The following is a 13,624-nucleotide window of genomic DNA, read 5'->3' as shown; positions in this document are numbered from 1 at the left end:
TGTAGTTTTCGATCTTTTCACTAATCACCATGAGGTTGTCTTGATGAAGGCCTACTCCTTAAAAGTCTTCATCTATAAATGTTATGTCCGACAGTTTGGGTAGTCAGTTAACTTCAATTGCATGTACAACTCTCACTGCTCTTGAATGTCTTTTTTAAGCCAATGAGGTGGAGTTGCACCCTACGAACTCTCCCACTATAGTGTTAATGACCTTCCTTGGTAGGTCGCATTCTTTCTCCCACCTATTTTCCTTTTGTTCTCGAGAATGGTTATGTTCTCATCGCACCGTTTTTAATCAATCAATCCTTCTCATGTCTTCCTCTTGACAATTGTTCCCCCGAAAAGCTTGGTATTACACAAATCACTTGAGGTGTTCCTGGTTGATTAGGTCCTCAATCTTATCATTCAAGGTTATGCATTCTTTAATTGAGCACCCCTTGTTGTGATGATATTGGCAAGTTTTTGATGTATCAATTTGGGGAAGTGTATTCACGCACTTCAACATGGTTAGGACCAAAAGGCCAATGCTTATTCCAAAATTTTGCACGGTGCACATTCAATGGTGTATAATGTGCGTATTAGGGACCTCAAGGTGGTCGCTTTCCTGATAGTTCAAAAGATTTGCTCCATATGACAAATTCTTTCTTTTTCCTCGATGAGGTCTTTTTGATTTCTTCTCAACCTTGCCTAATTGCAACTTTCTACAAGTTCTTCCATCTACATGTACTTCTTGGGTTTTCATCTCAACTCAGTCATGTCTTGTGGGGACTTCTTGCATAGACTATCAACAAATAGACCTTCCTTTAGGGTTGCGTTAAGACGATCCATGTCCATAGTCTTTCTTGATTTCCATGACAATCTTGTTAAATTGATCCATGATTGACCAAAAAGACTCATTTTTCTCTTGCCATAAGTTGGCGAAAACGAGTGAAGTTATTTGGTATAATTTGCTGGTTGCAAATTGAATGGTGAACATGAAGGATAGATCATTAAAGGAATCTACAGATTTGGCTAGGAGCCTGGTAAACTAGCTTAAAGCCTGACTTTTAAGAGATGTTAGGAAAATACGACACAGTGCAACATCGTCTTGGGTTGACAAGGTGACTTGGGTGAAGTACACGTCCAAATGCTTGTCTAGGTCAGATGACCCATCGTATTTCTCTAAGGGGAGATTCTTCCATTTATCTAACAAAAGGGCCTCCATGATTCTCCAAGGGAAGGCCTGTCGATAAGGTCCCACTGGGTTATCATTAGCTAATGAGTGGTGAGTTGACTTGGTGTGCATCAATACATGAGAGGGAGCATGGTATGAAGATGCCTCCTAATTAGTTGGCCAGAGGGAGACCACATCTTATTTTAGTTTTGTAGTTCCACACTTTCTTGTCGAAGGGCTAAGAGTTCCTCGACGTCCTTCTAACACATTTGGCCATTGCAACCATTTCTTCTCTCTATAGTCAAATGACATTTTCGACAAGTCAGTCTGATCTTCTACTTTGACATGGTTCTTGTCCATGTCGGGTTGAGTTAAACCAACGTTCTTCCTAGTTAATACCATGATTTGTCCATTCACTTAGTATGAAGAGTACCAATTTTTGGGCCTTCTCACTATTCGAGTCCCACGATGGATGCAAAAGTTTACCTACATTGAGGTAGCACTCTCTCTTTCTTATTGATGCCTTCACTTCTCTTTGCTCTTCAATCTAGTTGCCTATCTGTGCTGAGGGGGTGGACTTGTAAAAGACACTCCGACACTCATGTAAGTTACTCTCTCGATATATTAAATGTGAATAATGAACAGTAACTTTACCTCGAGATATGAACTATTTATATTGACCAAAATGGACTCATAACCCAATAGGTCGCAAACTAAGATTATCAATTATGTAATATGTTGCTAATTGATTCTATACTAGTGATTAAACCCTAATCGCCTTTGACATTAAGTTATAGGTTTCCGTATCTCATTCAACTATTGGCCATTGAAGGGTTGAGAGGGTCATTTGATTTTAGTGGTTGAATGAGGCCATATAACTTGAAAGGCCTATTGGTTGACATCAATTTGATGTTATCTCTTACTTGCACAGGTCCCTTGGTCACCGAGGGTGCTGAAGGGAGGGCTAAAGAGTTTGCTCATATGATTCTTTCTGTTATCGAAGGTGTCAAAGGGTTTAGTCAAGATTTTGCTCATGTGATCCCTTTGGTTATTGAAGATGTCAAAGGAATTAAGGATATGTTCATGTGATCTCTTCGGTAATTAAAAATGTTGGAAGGATCTCAAACTTGTCAATTTCTAGTAATTGAATGGCATATTCGGTATACATCCCATATCGTTCTTCTGCTCCTTACTCATCTTTTAACATGGCCTAACATATGAGTACCTAACAACCTACAAGAACAAAGAATCATCGATGAGATTGTCACTTGAGCTTGCATGTTCTTGGTTGACTCAGCTCCAGCTAATGCAACTTTAAATGAGAGAAGAAAGGCAATGGAAAATCATCACCAGAATTTAATCTCTATAAGCCTAAAGAAAAATAACAATGTTAAGGAAAATGAACAAGTATTGTTGATACCTCTTGAAGAATTGACAATGTTGGAATTAGGGCATCTAGCAATGTTCTATAACTACCAATTATCTTTCTAACAGTTAATTTATGGGTAATAATCACATATTCTTGCCATATCAAAAGAAGTAATAATAAATGGCTCTGTATAAACCCTATCAAAAGAAGTATGATGGGATTCACTAAAATTATGAATAAATTAAAAGAAATTTAAAAAGGAAAAATAAGTGATAACACTCATAAGAAAATAGTGTTTTTTCCAAAAGAAAATAATTGATGCGTAAACTCTTATTCACAAAATTAACAAATGTAATATTTTCATAGCCAGTACGCAACCTTATGCAGCAACCAGAAAAGTTGTTTCCAATATTTGAACCTTACCACTACACCAAGGCTTGCCCTTAACCATTTGCAAAATACAAATTAACAATAAGAGTAATCAAAACTACAGAATTCTTTATAGCCATATAAGCATTTGAAAATTAAAATTTAGTGCTACTTAAGTATAATATGTACAATGTTATGATAATTTCTTTTTAATATTTTTTAATGAATAGATCCATGAACACATTTGCATAATGTTTTTAAAATGTCTTTTGTGATTCAAATATTATTTCTAAGAAAATTATGAATCTATAAAAATTAGAAAAAGATAAATTTGGTAATTGAGCAAAGATAATATTTATGAACCTACCGATTGACCATGAGGACCACACTACAACCTTATGTAATAGGAACAAAGTATCTTTCATGCAAACATTACTATTGAGTGCTTACTATACATGTTTTTGTTTAGCATTTAGAACTCTTTTTGGATAAAAATGTAAACATGTTTGATGATATTAAACCTCAAAAATAGAGAACTTAAGTGAACTTAAGAAGATTAGAAGAGTAGTAGAAATTTGATGAAATCTCCCTCTTTTTGTAGAAAATTGTGGAAATCGGCATTTTGTAGCCATGAATGTGGTTTACAACTATAGTCGTGGAAATATAGAGTGCAATTAGGAACCAACATAGAGTCACAGCCATGGCTATGGATTCACAGATCGAGCCATGGGATACTAGAGAGAAAGAAAAGGTTCCAGAGAGTTACAACCATGACTGTGGATTCATAGCTCTAGCCATGAGATACTGGAGAGAAAGAAAAAGTTTCAGAGACTCACAACCATGGCTGTGATTCTACAACTATAATGGTGAAGCCTTACTTCACCATGAAGGAACTTCCACAGCCATAGTTGTGGGACATAGCTGTGGCCATGAAGATTACTTAACTATGAAGGACCTTCCACAGTTATGGTTGTGGATCATAGCTACCGAGATTGGATTAAAAATTGGATCTTTCCCCTGTTTTGGAGGCTAATAAAAAAAGGGAATTAAGAGAGAGATAGACAAAATGCAGAGAGCACGGGAAAATAGACGAACAAAGCAAAATAGAGCCAAAGAGGAGATTTCGAGGTTGGATCGCTTGGAAACAAGGATCAACTTCATTTCTTATTCTTTTTCTTTGTAATTTCTTCTTCCCTTTTGATTTTGTAATGGCCCTCACTATGAGTGGCTAGATCTTTTCGGATTGGCTTCGGTGTAACTACTAACTCTTCTTCTTCTTGATTATATATGCATTTCACTTTCATTAGTTGTGTTTGATTCTTCTCTTAATGCTTATTTCAATTTGATCATCCGTTTTATGAATTTTGGTTTTTGAACTTTGTTGGAAAACATTTTCGAAAACCTGAACTGAATCACACACTTAATCATCTCTTGTTCTAGGAATAAGCTTGAGTTGGTTAGCCACCTTTGTTCAAGTTACTGTTCTTAATGCAATGTGTTAATCTCAAAGCATAGAAGAATCATGTTTAGGATTAATCACCTTAGGACTCAATTTTGAGGGATCTGGTTGTTCTAAATAACTGTTCTTCTAAATTTTATATTGTTGCTCTATTTACTTCATGTTGAGCTAACTTTTCACCATATCAATGTTCTTATATAAATCATTAGAATATAAATTACTAATATCACAAATCCTTGAGGATGATACTAAACTACTACAACGAAGCTTGGTTCGCTTACCAAGGATAGTGAGTAATTACATCACCAATTACCAAAAGAAAAATGATTGTGGCAAGTTCAAAAGAAGATCATCTAACAAAATTACAACAACAATAAAATATGTGAAAAACATTTAAAATAAAAACCTGAAGATTATCAGCGAGGTACTCGTGCTTCGTGGAAAGTTCAATAGCGCATTTGAGATACGTTTGGCGTGCGTCAACGACCTTCTTGGGAAGCTGATTCAGCGCCTCCTTAACATCTAGATCATAGAAATGTGTATCCACGAGCTCCTTGGGAAACCAATTAAGTGTCTCCTTCACATTCAGATCGTATTAAGAATCGTACAAATTGTCGTATCGGAGCCCTAATTAGCAAAAGCTATAGCGATTTTCACAAATCAATAGAAATTAGGTTTTCAAAAATTGGAAGGAAGATAGAGAAAAAGGGAACTAACCATCTTTGCAAAGGCGTTTATGGAAGGAATTCATGTACTCAGCGATCAACTATAGTTCTTTCAGGGATCAAGAAACGATTGCAAAAATGAAACTATGGCTCTCTTCGTTTTTGTCTTCTATTCCTTTTTCTCTCCATTACTTTTTAGTTAAAGAGTTTCTTGAACAATCACGTCCATATCCTCTTTATAAATCAAAATTACCTTTCATTGACTTTCATTGTTCGTCGAAAAGGCCTTGAGCACGAGGAGAATGATCGATCAACAATATTCTTCCAGAAAGGGTTTGGATTTGTGAGATTAGAAGAAGTGAGGAGAACAATGATCATGTGCTTTTTCTAGAGAGGATTTGGGTAAAAGAAGTTTTTCAATATTACATTGGCCACTCAATAAATTGATAACAAAATACTTTATATTTACATCGTTTCCCTTTATAAAAGATGTAAGTATGTTTATGTTTTACATTTAATTACAAAAATGGCATTGCATTTTGTTTTTACATTTTTTTTATTCAAACTGATGTAGAACTTAATAGAAGAAGCTTTTCAATCCTACATCAGTCCCTTAGTAAACTAATGTAGAACACTCTATATTTACATCGTTTCCTTTAAAAATCGATGTAAATATGTTTACATTTTTCATTTAATTACAAAAATGTCATAGCAATTTGTTTGTACATTGTTTTTATTCAAACCAATGTAGAATTAACGACATGGAACAATACTTTTCTAGTAGTGAACTGAGGTTTATCATAAGGCTTCCCTTTGACTACCACTTCTCCTAGACCTAGCTAACCCATCAAAAGTCTTCACAAATTTGTTCTCACCGTCCATTCTCTCAATATTTTTGACTCTCTCCACCAATACATGAAACTCGCTGATATCCAAGGGGACTTCCATCTTTTTCAAATCATGCCTCAACCCCTCCCTAAACTTTCGACATCTCCAAGCCTTAAATGTGACCTAAAAGTAGAATCTGGCCAAGTGTTCAAACTTGACAACATACTTTTGTATTGACATATTCCTTTGATATAATCTAATGAATTTAGCCTCATTAGCATATCTAACACTATCAAGAAATTACTTTTAAAGGAACACCTTTATGAATTTTTCCCAACTCCCTCATTTTAAGCCTCCATCATTTGTTGGGTGTCATTTCACCAATACTCAACTTCCCTACTCAACATAAAAAAAGCATAGGTCACGTTCTTATCTTCAAGGCAAGCCATAGCCCTAAAGATTTTCTCCAAACCATTAATCCATTGGTTTGCCAACTTTAGACTAGTATCTCCATAGAACTAGGGGATTCCTCACTAGTGCAAAATAGACCTATGAAATTGAAGTTTTAAAATTGTTTATCAGAGAACCGATTTTAAAGATAATGTTGTGGCAATTTTATAATTATAACCTACACTTTTAAGATTGATTAAAATTTAACACATTTTGTAAGTATCTACAAAATCGAGTAAAGTTCCACCGATTTTGTAAGTCTCACTTACAAAATAGGTTATAAGTGTAATTGATTTTGTAGATTCCCTATAAAATTGGTTCTTCTAGAACTGAATTTAAAAAGGAGTTATATTTTTTCTTTATGTGAGACCCTTTTCTTTTATCAATCCTCTCGTCTTGCTCTCATGCTCTAGGTTCTGTTCATCGTCACTACTGCTTAACCCTCTACTAATCACCTTCGTTGGTCACCATCACTCGCTATCATCGTTCTTTATTCCTCCTTATCACTGCTCTCTGTTCCTCATTGTTGCCATTCATTGTTCTTAATTGCCATTACTCGCATTGTTGTTGTTGCTTGCATCTTTGCCACTCACTATTCATCATTGTTGCTGCTTGCCTCGTTGTTGTTGTTTATCGCTTCCGTCGCTGACATTTTTCCCTTTTAGGTGTGATGGAGGACCATCCTTGAGGATGCATGTGCACCCCATCACTAGTTCAATGGCTAGAAAAGTGGAAGAGGATGGAGGAGAGGCTACCTTAGCTAGAGCTATGCTCATGATGATCGTTGAGTACTGATTCTCTCCTAGGTCTATAGTAGATTAGTGTTTATTGATTTATTTTGTATTTTCCATTTTATCCTTGTATTTTGGGGTATCCTAGATGATAGGATTTTAATTCCTCCTTTTTTTAATTGAAATTTTAACAAGTATTACCTTGTATTCTTGATATAATCCACCAAATTCAATAACACATGGCATATTAAAATGTATTCTTGTATTACACAAGTTCATATGAAAAATTGGTATATTGCACTATATTCTTATATTACGGAGGTACGAACACCCACTACAACAAAATAAACTTTGAATGTATTTAATATGATTTTTAGTGGCAATAAAAGTTGTTGCAAAAGTTTTTATCGGTAGTTCCACATTAGTCATTATATGCGGTGTCGCTACAATATTTACCAATAATTATTCTCATGTCGGTAAAGACCCTTATAATGATTGGATAAATTGTACATTTTCTGTAATATTTTTTACTGACATTTAATATTTTTTGTTATTATAAAATTTTTTAAGAAATGATTCATAATAATATTTAATTATCTTATCTTTAGTCGATGTGGGACTTGTAAGATGAAGGTTGTCATCTATTTATATATTATTTCTTATTTTTTTTAATTGTCTTCCTTCTTAATTAATTATTTATCTATAATTGATGTGGGATTTGAGTTTTTTTCTTATTTTTTTAATTGTCTTATCTCTTAAGAGATGTGAGACTTGTATACTTTTTAGTTGTTTTATTTATAGTCGATGTGAGACTTGGTTTCTTCCTTATTTTTTTTTAATTGTCTTATCTCCTAAGAGATGTGATACTTGCAGGCTGAGAGTTACTCTCTACTTACATACATTTTAATCATTTTATCTATAATCGATGTGAAACTTAAATTTTTCTCAATAAATAATTATTGTTAATAGTAAATTTTGATGTGATGTAAATACATTTTTAGTGACTATTATATATTATTCATTAATATTTTTATTAAATAATAATATAGAGATAATTAATTAATTATTGTTAAATAATTATTGATAATAATAAATTTTGTTATAGTGATCGTTATATCAGTCAAGCTACAATATTTACATTTGCTAACTAATTTTGATTGATGGTGACTATAGCTTCAGTGACATCATAGATAAATTGAAATTGAAAACAATTATTCATAAAATTAGATCGAAATATTAAGTAGGTGTTTCGAGAACACTATAACTAACGAAAACACTACTGTAATACTCTTGACAAATGATTAAAATGTCAGTACTTGATCAATACTATAAAAGAATATATATATATATATATATATATATATATGAGGAGGTGATGGAAATCTAATTCCCAAGGATCCCTTTAGAAGAGGTTAGACCAAGAAGGGTGAAGGTTGATCCAAGGAGGCTCACACTTGAAGACCATTGGGCCTTTAACTAGGTCCATGGTTAAGAGGCTAGACGAGGCTTTTACAGAGGAGGTGTTTCTTAGACCTATGCTCAATATGAGTATTGAGTATGATTCCTCTTTTTAGTCTCATAGTCTTTATTGTACATACATTGTATAGTTTGATTTCTTGTACCTTGTATATAGTAGATACTTGTATAGGTGTATTTTACCTTTATATTTGTGAGGCACTTTATTTCTTTTATTTTAGGTTATCCTTTAGGAATTTAGGGTATGTTACTTGGAGACTTTTGCTCCATTTGACCTTGTATTAAGGGTCATTATTTTTTTGTATTTTTCAGTAGTAGAAGTGGGGTTACAAATAGCAAAGAGTGTAGGTGCAACTAGTAATTGGGCCAGAATTGGGCCTAGGTCAAATTTTACATATTGGGCTTGTTTTGCTCCATATTTTCCAAGGAATTGATTTAGCTAGGTATCACCATCATATGGTGAACCTAACTAAACCAACTACAAGTTTTTGGATTGGATTAAATATGGAAAAACAAGTAGGTCGCCTAGCTTGCCTTCCTTTGGCCGAAATTGCTTAGTTGCTTGTACACTTGGGAAGCTTGTGCTACAAGTTTCTAACTTAGCTTGCTTCCCAAGCTTCTAAGTTAGAAGCTTGCTCCACAAGCCTCCTAAACCGTCTAGGATGGTCAAGCTAAGCTAACCATGGTTCTCTTGAACCATAGTTAGCCTAACTCGCACCATAAGTTTCTCCCACTATATATAAACCTTTTTCTTACCTTTGTAATCACTTTTGGATGATATTTTTTAGTGAGATCAGAATTTGCACGGAAATTCTCTCTTCCAAAAGTCTTTAACCTCTTTGATATTCATTCAATTCTCTTATCCCTTCCGTAGAAGAGTGTGGTGAGAATTGAAGAGACTTATCTCTTCCTCAAAGAGTTGCGTCTTTTGAGAGGGTTCTACACCAAACCATGGTGCTTCCAAGGTCTTTTCCTCCATTGGAGACCTGAACATTTCCTAAAACTCTATTTTTTTATTAATAAGTTTTGTACTTATTGTAACATCCTGTTTTTCAAAAAATGTTATTATTATTATATGGTATTTGGCCAATATTATTTCACTACAAGAAAAATCAGGATTATCTACCGAAGAAATTCGTAGATAAGCATGAAAATTCGTAGATAAGTCTTAATTATCTATGGATTATGTACAACAAAAAATTCGTAGGTAATAAAGTCATAGATAACGTTATCTACGAAAAGTTTATCTGTAGATAACCTTATATACGAACATATCTATAGATTACTCATGAAAGTTATTATTTATGGATAAAATTTAAAAGACTTACCTACAGAATTATCTATGGATGAGGTTATCTACGGAAATATCCATAGATAACTTATCTACGAAAATTTCCGTCAGAAATTTTTGTTTAATTTTAATAAATTTATTAATGTAACAACCATCATATTTGGCCTTTCAAGGATGCTATTTCACGACACTTTACTTTTCAACGTGTTTTGTCATTACTGTACAATTTCTAGAAAACTTCCCAGAAGGTCACCCATCCCTATATTACTCCAAGTCAAGCACACTTAACTGTGGTGTTCTTGTGAGATAAGTTACCGAAAAGCATATGCATGTTGTTAATATAAGTAGTACAAATTAATTCATTTAAAGGTTTAAATAATAATTTATATATTTTAAAATGATAAGGGTTATAATAACACCGGTGTAACTTTTACTAAGTATTACACCACTCAATAACTTTATATTAAATGTGAATTTTGTAAATCCAACTGTTAGATTGAAAGTTCATATCACTTTATATGTTTATATCAAATTTTGTTAAAATTGAACAACTTGAAGGTAATCAAAGTATTCATATTTTAGTATATTTTGAAATGTATATATTATGTCAATTTTGTTTTACAAGAATGAAGTATCAAATCATCTTGAATTAATATAAAATTTTGTATATATGAGCTAAGAGTAAAAAAACTTTCAATCTAATGGTTGAATTTATAAAATTTACATTTAATATAATGTTATTGAGCAGTGTAATACTTAGTAAAAATTACACCAGTGTTATTATAACCCTTTTCTTTTAAAATATTATTTTTATAAATTAAATTTTAACATTTTAAATAAATTATTAATTAACTTAATATATTTATTCATCTTAAATCTAAGATATAAAATTAAAAAAATGTATTAATTCCTGCTTTATTTTCTAATTATCAACCATTAATAAAATACTAATTTAAAATCTTATCTAATTATATCATAATATTTTCATATCAAATTTAAAACTAGATATTAGTTATACAAAAATATCAAGATCATATAGTAAATGTTCAATAAGATTTTAGTTAAATAATTTAAAATAATTAATTTTTCAACTATATTGTTTGCAAATAATTTATTCCAAAGCTAATCAATTTTTTCTATATTAATTATTAGTAAAATTTAATAAATTTTAATTTAATAAATTTTAATTTAATAAATTTTAATTTAATAATTGAATTGATGAAATTCAACATACACCATGAGTTATTGAGTGGAGTAACTTTACTAAGAGTTACTTTGTGAGTCATTTGATTCCTCCTCCTCCTCTCTCTCTCTCTCTCTCTCTCTCTCTCTCTCTTTATATATATATATATATATATATAGATATTTAAAATTTTATTGATGATCTTTTTTAATATATATATGATTGTCAATTTTCGTAAAAAATTCTTACATTTTTTACAAATATAAATTTGTCAGAAATATTCCATCAGTAATATAATTTTTCCTACGAATTTTTTTTCCATCGGTAATATAACTTGTCAATTTTCTTGTAGTGTTCCATTTGCATTTGGGTACGAGAACAATAGTTAGTGCGTGAGAGAGAATGAAGGTTGGAACGTTTGGGTGAATATGTATTATAATTATAATTATAATATTTATTAAGAATATTTTAGTATTTTAATATTTAAAATAACATATCATAAAATAAAATATTGTTCTTATTATTATTTTTATTTATTTTAAATATTGTACTTATTTTTAAATTAAATGTTATTAAATATTTTGATATTATTATAAAAAATTGCTATGTTATTTTTTATTATCATTAATTTATAAAACTAAAAAAATTAAAATGACAATTTTTAATAATATTTATTTTTTACCAAATATTCTTTACATCACTTAGAACATAAAAACTTTTGCCTTGGATCTCGCCAAGGTTATCTACGAAAAATGTGTAGTCAATCTGAATTTTTTAATACCCATCCACCATATGTTATTTACTAAAAACTTTCGTAGATAACTAAAAATTATCTACAGAAAAATTTTATAGGTAATATTCTGTAGATAATTAAACATTGTCTACAGAAAAAATTTCTTAGGTAATATTTCATAGATAACTAAACATTATCTACAAAAAAAATTCCGTAGGTAATATTCTGTAAATAACTAAAAATTATCTATAGAAAAAGTTTCGTAGGTAATATTCCATAGATAACTAAACATTATCTATAGAAAAAATTCTATAGGTAATATTCTATAAATAACTAAAAATTATCTACAAAAAAAAATCTGTAGGTAATATTTCATAGATAATAACAGTTTTTCTTGTAGTTTTTTTTATTATAAGGGAATGTTATTTTGTAGGTTTTAAATAAGTATTTTTATTAGCATTTTAAATAATTATTCATATATTTTAAGGGATAATTTGGGAGATGATAAATTATATATTTTATTATAAAATCTAAAAGATTGATTTTATATGATATTTTAATATTAAAATTATATTATTATATTTTGGGTCAAAAATATATTAATAATAATAATAATAATATACAGGAAAAATAATTATATAGTATATGTATTTATTTTATTAATTATTTTGGGGAAAAAGTGTAACACCCTCTACCTCACATACATAATTATACAACAAATAGAGATAAATAAAAACCTTCATAAATAAAATCCAAGTCTCTAACCACATAAGGGTAAAGAGCTCACATTCATAAAACATAAATCATAGTCTAATGTAGAAATTACAAAAGGATAAAATTAAGGTCTTCAATCTAATCAATTTAACAAAAGTAGCATTCTAAATTAATCCTAACTACGTGCCGATGTCATATATCTTATCAGAGCACGCCCAACTGAAGCCTAAGCTTCATTACCAACATCCTCATGTTGATGGTCATCTGCAATACAATAGAAGACACACATAAAACAAATAGGGGAGCAGTGAGAAACATCTCACTCAGGTTAAGGTGTAAAAATAACGGTCAAGCAGCACACACACAAATCATAACAAAGCACAACACAAAATACACGTTAATCAAGCACAACTCAAGTCATACATATATTAGTAGCACATACATAGTCACTCATTATGTAATGATGCCATGGACTCGACTCACAAATGCATGCATGTGGTTCCAGCCACATATCACATGGTACATTTTCGCTAGCAATACACGTAGAGTAGTCTAGAAGTAATGTCGGGTCACACCCTTTGCGCACTCTAACTAGAAGGACATACTACCAGGGTCTATTCGGGATAGCTAAGCTGCGCAAGATACATCCCATGCACACAATGGGCGAGACTGGGCCTTTCAAACCGAGCTATCCCCAAGGACTAATCCCCAAGCTTTTACATAAGGGGCCATTCCCTGGCGATATATTCCATATCGTACCCTTAAAACATTTATGCACATGATGCATGTCACACATTCACACTTCATTGACTCATCATTTCACTTGTCATAGTTTCTCATATATCATGTCTCATTATCACATATCATCATGTCTCGTATCTCATTCACTTTTCACATTGTCTCATCACATTCGCATAGTCTCATACAAGAAACTTCTCATAGACATATACATTAGAATAACACATAAACCATACCATGAAATTATCCAATATCATACACATTCAATTTGTAATTCATAACATACGAAACATAACGGTCATAAATCCAACTTCACGAGTTCACACATTTTTTTACAACTAGCTAGTTAATATAATATTTCAATCAGTCAAAACACTCCAAATATTATCCAAAACACGAATCCATTATCAATTTTACATATAATGCCTCAAAATTCATTCGAAGATCATATTGTAACACCCTATT

The sequence above is a fragment of the Cajanus cajan genome, chromosome 4 (assembly GCF_000230855.2).
Source record: "Cajanus cajan strain Asha chromosome 4, NIPB_CcT2T_4, whole genome shotgun sequence".
Lineage (NCBI taxonomy): Eukaryota > Viridiplantae > Streptophyta > Magnoliopsida > Fabales > Fabaceae > Cajanus > Cajanus cajan.
Note: the sequence above shows the minus strand (reverse complement) of the source record.